The sequence below is a fragment of the Rhinoderma darwinii genome, chromosome 9 (assembly GCF_050947455.1).
Source record: "Rhinoderma darwinii isolate aRhiDar2 chromosome 9, aRhiDar2.hap1, whole genome shotgun sequence".
Lineage (NCBI taxonomy): Eukaryota > Metazoa > Chordata > Amphibia > Anura > Rhinodermatidae > Rhinoderma > Rhinoderma darwinii.
In genome coordinates this window covers 103,538,632-103,546,496 of record NC_134695.1, presented here as the reverse complement: position 1 = coordinate 103,546,496, position 7,865 = coordinate 103,538,632, and the positions used below count along the sequence as shown (strand labels likewise).

The 7,865-nt window shown below is 45.3% G+C and overlaps 1 protein-coding gene across 1 annotated transcript in view; it reads left to right on the top strand.

Annotated features, from left to right (window-relative positions):
- The window catches only part of LOC142660534 (5-hydroxytryptamine receptor 3A-like), a 20,478-nt gene extending 19,286 nt beyond the window's left edge, over positions 1-1,192 (top strand). The window contains exon 9 of the mRNA XM_075837148.1: positions 1-1,192. This exon is cut by the window's left edge and continues 544 nt beyond it. The gene's annotated coding sequence lies outside the window, so the exon portion shown is untranslated.
- Positions 1,193-7,865: the final 6,673 nt, after the last annotated feature.

The window sequence follows — 7,865 nt, the reverse complement described above, 5'->3', positions numbered from 1 at the left end:
AAACTGGAAAAGGAGGGGGTTAATAAAAGGTAGGTTGTGGGATATTCGTGGCGTGAACTAAAAAGGAGCCCCATTTTTTGGTTTTCTTTGTATAATGCTTCTTCTTCTCTATGTAGTGACCTATTCCCTTCAATTTGTATTGTCTGCACATAGTTGCTGTTGTGTCCACTATGAGGGAGATTTTTCTGTCACTCTCCGGCTGGTATGGAATAGCTTTTCCTTCACTGAACATTGTTAGTCCTCACATCTCCGGGTATTTGAAATCAGAAAAAATGAATATATGACGTTATATGATGGCTGGCTCTACCCTGTGATGTTATTGGGTAGTTGATGTTCTTGATGGCGGTGACATGGCCTTCTTCTCCCCGGCGCTGCCTGATGTTATCGGCTTCCACTGTTTCCTGATGTTATAACTCCGACATCTTTCTGTTGGATGTTACCTCAGCCGGCTCAGCGCTCGTGATCTCCTTTGTCATATTGGTTTTATACATGTAGATCCTCAATCACAAGCTCCGGGGAGGGGGTGACAAGTCTATTAGCAAAATCGGCCTCACTCTCAAGTATCACCTGGCTGCTAATAGATGGTATTGGCTCAGACATTTCTCCAGATGGTATTAGTCTTATAAGTAGAGGCAAGGAGCACTTCTTGTTCATGAGGCCGAAGTCAAGAGGAGTGAGGCTTCAAGGGGCTAAACTCAGGAAACAGGTCTTTTTCGTTCACCTGAGTTTCCGCATTGACCATATAGATGTTCATGAGGTCCTGCTCATCAACCTGGATGGATGTGGTTGATGTGAAGCTCAAGTCTCCTCTAACTACTTGGCATCCAGATGTTCTTTTTTTGGGCTTAAGGTTAAGTGGGATGTAATCGGCATTTTTGCGTCACCGCGCCGCTTAGACCGGCATCTGATTGGTACAGACAGACCATATGACCTCCTCTATTCTTGTTTTAAACTGGGCATTAACACAACACCGGCACCCCTTGATAAAGCTACAGGTGAAACGCGCGTCGGGGCGCTCTTTCACACCCTGGGTCACACTGACAGTCTCCTAAACATGGGTAAGTGCATCAGTTAGGGCTGATTAGGATTTATGTCACATACCTAAATGCACTAGTCACTTTAAAGCAAACACAAACTTTTACATTGAGCTTCTTACTCTCTGCTTTTGTACTATCCCTATTTCAGCCCACTAATATAGATGCATCCTATGTTGGAGTTACATTAATCTAATACATTTTCTTATACTATATACAAAATGTATGTATATACCTTGATTAATGTATGTATTGGTGATCCAGACAAGGACTTATTTTAGATTCTCTGTTTTTGTTTTTTGTTTTTGATGTTATTAATAAACATTGTACATTTTTTCACATTTGATATATATGGACTCTTTTGTTCTCTAGTTTATATTATCTATTGTTAGAGTCCTTATCTCTAATAAACTTGAGCTGGTGGTTGAGACTTGTCTCCCACCTTGATATTTACATGTCCTGTGAGACTTCTTGTCTAACCATATGACGTCAGTAGAAAACAATTTGCAATATCACCAAACTCCACTATCCACTTCTCCTTTCCTATACAACCCAGAGAGCCTTATGGGTAATACCAGACTTTATATAACAGTGACCGACCGTTGTGACATCACGGTTAGAAGCGACGTAAATTGGCAATGACTGTGTGTAACGTCTGTGGTCGCTGACAACGAACTCCTTCCATCCAGTTGATGCCCTTCTCTCCAGAGATGTTTGCACATATGGCCGTCCTGTTCCACAGTGACCACCAGGGTGCGCTTGTGAGCTCAGTCCAGACTCAAGAAGCCAGAGCGCACGCATGTATATAAGGTCTCAGCCACTTCCGCCCACGCCTGAGCGTTGTTGTCGTATCCTAAGTTTGTCTTGCAAATGATCCCCTAGTTTTTCCTGCTCCCAGTGTTCCCTGTTCCTGTATCCTGATCTAGTGCCGTGTTGAGCTGTTGCCGTGCTGTGCTGTATACCACGCCTGTCCTGCTACTCCACGCCTGACGTCTACCTGCTGCCTAGTCCCAGCCAAGCCTGTCTTGCTACTGTCCGAGCTGCCACAGGTACCCTATATGAACTATAGACTCTGACCTGCACCCTGTTGGCCAGCTGCCATACCGCCAAGGAGGTATGGCCCTGTGGGTCCACGAACCCTACGTGACACTGTGATTCCATGATAACCTGGTGGCTCTGTTGGCGGGGCCTAGTTTGATAAACCAGTAATACATCCTCCATGTATGTTGTAGAGTGAATGATGGAGACATGACTTGTACATTCTGAATGGAGGGAACACCGGGGATCACACACTCCCCTCACCCAGACCCCCGATGTGACACGTTTGATACATCTGATTGACATAACGGAAGTTACTGGGAAGGAATAAAACCCTTTATTACAGAACGGCTGTGAATAGGAAAAATGTAATGAGATTATTTATATGGCGGCTGCACCTTCTGCCTTACATAGCAATGGATCTGATCATCTCCAATTCCTCTTTGTTAGGGACCACAGGCAATGGAAGGTCATTTTACAAAAGCAGCAGAGGAGAGTACTGAAGGATTGGGGCACATTGTAGGAAATAGATATTTGGGGGAGATTTAGGAAAATGGTCAACTGGCCTTGTTACCCATATCAACCAATCAGAGCTCAGCTTCCATTGCTTTAACTTGTCTGGTAAAATGAAAGCGGTGCTGTGATTGGTTGCTGTGCACAACAAGGCCAGTTTTCATGTTAGATAGTTATCATAAATGAGGCCCATTGACGTGTCCAGTAATGGGGGGTGGAGACATCAGGACATGGACATGATGTGTGATCTCAAGGCCTCAGAGTGGTCTGGGGGCAAATACAACATCTGTAAATCCTATTCCTGCCCCTCTGGACACCTAACTCAAATTATAGAAAAAAAAAATCTAAAGAATATACAAAGTATTCCCCAGGTTTTCCATAGTTTTACATTACAATACAGGAATATATTTATGTCATCCTAATAATATAATCTAATATGAAAAAGTAAATAAAATCCACTTATAAGGAATCTGTCCATACTTCGTCCATAGAAATAAAACTTGCAAAATCGCCAACTCCACTATCCGCTCCTTCTCTTCTATACAACCCACAGAACGTCATGGGTGAGGGTATGTTCACACTGCTTATTTTCGTCAGTTTTTTGGGCCGAAAATTAGAGTGCCTTCAAACATCTGCCCATTGATTTCAATGGGAAAAACGGCGTTCTGTTCCGATGGAGTGTTTTTTTACGTGGCCGTTTTAAAAAAAACGGTTTATAAAAAGATGCCCCGTAAAAAGAAGTGCATGTCACTTCTTGAGACGTTTTTGGAGCCGTTTTTCATTGACTGTATAGAGAAACAGCTCCAAAAACGTCCGTAAAAAACGCAGCGAATGGGCTGTGCCTTTATTTGTCATGTTCTTTTACTTTGGGGACACATCTTCCCAAACTGTGTTTGCACTTGTTTGTATTAAAACCAATAAAAATCTTGAATAATAATTTAAAAAAAAGAAACGCAGTGAAAAACGCGAGTTTGCATAAAAACTGGCTGAAAATCAGGATCTGTTTTTCCTTGAAAACAGCTCCGTATTTTCAGAAATTTTTTGCTAAGCGTGTGAACATATCCTAACACTGGGCTTTATATAGCAGTGATGACATCATAATTGTGTTTATGACATTCCGGTTAGAACTGTAGTAAATGGTCAGTAACTGTGTCTCCATGACAACTGAGTACATTGTGGTTGGGAGCCTAGTAAAAACACTTTGATACCCTTATATCTTGTAGAATAAATGGCAGTGACATGAGAATCTTGTTCGTAATGTCCTTTCTGATAACTGCAGAGTTAGGCCCCATGCACACGCCGTGCCCGTAATCACAGCCCGCGATTGCGGGCACGGCCGGCCGCCGTCTGCCACCTGCATTTTCGGGCCGTGCTCCCATACAAAGTATGGGAGCATGGCCCGCAAAATGCAAAAGAACAGACATGTTCCATAATTTTCGGAACATTTCTACTGCACGGACACCCATCCGTAGAGATATGGGAAGGTGTCCACGGCCGATAGAACTGAATGGGTCCGTAATTTTTGACCGTTTTACGGTCCGCAATTACTGACAATTTTTACGGTCGTGTGCATGGGGCCTTAAAGAAGTTCTCCACTGACATTTTTTCTTAGCAGGATCTGTGTTATTAATCAAATTTTACTAACCGCCAATCAGTGCTTATCTGCTGATCCCGGTTTCTGCAAATGGGGCAGAGTCTATGCAAATATCATTAAATGGGCGTTACTGGCAGCTTTGTGGTAGTTTTATAGGTGGAACGTGGATGGAGCTTACGCTTGTCTCACAATTTGGGATTCAAATTTAGGTATCACAATAAAGCTGATTGCACAAATTCAATCTCAACAAGAGTCTGTTCTAATCCAGGTCTGGATCGCCTTTCACATGACACGAGAGCTGTCATATTCTACAAGTCCGTCCTGGAAATTCTTACTATTACCCTGGTCAGCCTATACCAGCTGCAGTTGTAAATATCCACCAAATTTCACCGGATTATTCATTTACTTTTCTAGTATCCTCTAAAAAAGTGCCCAATTTGCACGTAACATGTTACTACTTTTGCGCAATAAAAACACTTTTCATTCAAAATTATTTGTTTTTGTGTCACCATATTTTTAGAACCATAACTTTTTTTTATTTTATTTTTCCGCTGATGTAGCTGTATGAGGGCTTATTTGTTTCATAATAAAGCTTTTTGTAATGGGAAATAGTGGGTTTTTCATTTCTTTAAGGGCCTGTTCACATCACCGTTGATTTCCGTTCCGGGGTTCCGTCGGAGGGTTCTGTGCTGTCAGTTTCACTTTCCGTTGCGGGGTTCACCTGACGGAACCCTCCTACGGAACGGAAATGAACGGTGATGTGAACAGGCCCTTACTTGGGATTTTTTATTTATTTATTATAAACTTGAGTAAACGTTTTTTTACTTTTTTTTAGTCCCACTAGGGGACTTTACTGTGAGATATGTTGATCACTTCTATAATACACTGCAATACTACTTTTCATCTATTAGGCCATGCCTTTGTCAATGGCCTAATGGGTATTTACTAAAGGCAGACCTGGGGGCCTTTGTTAGGCCCTCGGCTGCCATATAAACCGTCGGCACCCCGTGATCGCATCATGGGTGTAACCATGGGGTGAGAGAGGGAGCCCCCTCCCTCTAAAACCACTTAGATGCTGCAGTTGCTATTGACCGTGGCATCTAAAGGGTTAAACAGGCGGGATCGATGTTAATTTCGATTTGTAGAAAGCCTGACACCCGCTCTAGCAGGCACGGGTCACCAGCGCCAGGCTTATGTCACAGTGCAGGCTTTTCACAGTGTAGTTATTAAGTACCCTTAATGGTTGCCGTGAAAACACGTATTGGTGGTCATTAAGGGGTTAAGTGAAAACCTGGTCCTTGTCACCTGATGGGCTTGGTCTGACTCACCCATACAATATCAACAAGCAAAGTAAATATTGGTAAAAGCACTCAGTCCATACAGGAGGTAGTGAAAAAACAGGTGTATTTATTTCAACATGTGACGTTTCGGTGTAAGGCTTCGTTCACATCCGCGTCAGAGCTCTATTCTGACGTTCCATCAGAGCTTTCCGTCACAACAGAGCCCTGACTGAAACAAATAGGTTTCCGTTTCCATCACCATTGATTTCAATGGTGACGGAGCCGGTTCCAATGGCTCCTGTTAGTCTCAGTTGTGCAAGGGTTCTGTCGCTTTGACAGAATGAATAGCGTAGTCGACTACTGTATTGATTCCGTCAAAACGACGGAACCCTTGTACCCATCACGATTGAAATCAATGGTGACATAAACGGAAACCTATGGTTTCCATTTGTTTCAGTCATGGTCCCGTTCTGACGGAAAGCTCCAACGGAACATCAGAACGGGACCAACCAGGGGTGTAGCTAGGGGGGGGCAGGCGGGACATGTGCCCGGGCGCAACTTAGAGGGGGGCGCCAGCGCCACCTGCTCCTGCACTATAATTGTACCTGTGTCTATAGGACACAGGTACAATTAGGCTGGATTCACACGAGCACATTACGTCCGTAATGGACGGAACGTATTTCGGCCGCTAATCCCGGGCCAAACACACTGCAGGGAGTCGGGCTCCTAGCATCATAGTTATGTACGACGCTAGGAGTCCCTGTCTCGCTGCGGGACGACTGTCCCGTACTGTAATCATGTTTTCAGTACGGGACAGTAGTTTCACGGAGAGGCAGGGACTCCTAGCGTCATACATAACTATGATGCTAGGAGCCCGGCTCCCTGCACTGTGTTCGGTCCGGGATTAGCGGCCGAAATACGTTCCGTCCATAATGTGCTAGTGTGAATCCAGCCTTAGAAGCAATGAATGACCGAGTACATTCCGTGCCCGGCTATTCAGCGCTTTTGTACCAGTGAAGCTTCCGTCGCTGAAAGGCGCTGAATGACAGGCAAAGTCATTCTGCCCAGCCAATCAGCGCCTTTCGTAGACGCTGCGTTCAACCCCCAGGAGACCTGCGCAGAAGAGAGCAGGTCTCCATGGCTGCCGGCCGGCGTGGGAACGGGATTAAGGTGAGTTTGAATAGTTATTTCTTTTAGGCCTCATTTACACGAGCGTATTATACGCGCGTGCGACGCGCGTGCTTTTCACGCGTGTCGTACGCACCTATAATAGTCTATGGGGCTGTTTAGACGATGCGTGAATTTTGCGCTGCGTGAGTGCGTTGCGTAAAACTCACGACATGTTCTATATTCTTGCGTTTTTCACGCAACACGCACCCATTGACTTCAATGGGTGTGTGAAAACAACGCATGCCACACGGACGGTCCTGCGTTGCATGCGCGAAAATCACGCAAGAGCTGTCAAAAGGATGAATGTAAACAGAAAAGCATCACGTGCTTTTCTGGTTACAAACATCCAAACGGAGTGTCAAATTAGAGATGAGCGCACCGAACTTCACCGGGTTCGGCCGAACTCGTTTTGACTGAACCCGGCAAAAAATGTTCGGGTACGCGACGTCAGGAGACAGTCACTGCCCACGGTGCTCAAAGACTTAAACTGTTTCAGCACCATGGACAGTGACTTTCGATCACAATATACATATACGTGTAAAAAAAAACAGAAGTTCGGACTTACCGATAAGTCCCGGCTCCTTCCTCCAGTCCGACCTCCCGGGATGACAATTAAGGCCAAGTGACAGCTGCAGCCAATCACAGGCCAAGCACAGGCTGCAGCCAATCACAGGCTGCAGCGGTCTCATGGACTGCCGCGTCATCCTGGGAGGTGGGGCCGGATGACAAGAGAGGGACGCGTCACCAAGGCAACGGCCGGGAGACCGGACTGGAGGAAGCAGGCAGTTCATGGTAAGTGTGAACGTCTTTTTTTATTCACAGGTTGGTGTATATTGTGATCGGCAGTCACTGTCGAGGGTGCTGAAAGAGTTACTGCCGATCAGTTAGCTCTTTCAGCACCTTGGACAGTGACGGGCGTTGACTAGCCTCATCTCTATGATGGCGGCTGCGCGAAAATCACGCAGCCGCGCATCATACACGGATGACACACGGAGCTGTCAATTGCCTTTTGCGCACGCAAAACGCAGCGTTTTTTTGCGCGCGCAAAACGCACACGCTCGTGTAAATGAGGCCTTATTGTAATAAAAACATGTGTGGCTGTATCTACAGGGGGGGCTTTATCTACTGGGAGGGGGGCTTTATCTAAAAGGGGGGGGGTCTATATACTGGGGTTGGCTATCTATGGAGCACCATATACAGGGGTGGGCTATATCTACAGGGGGGCTATATAGTATA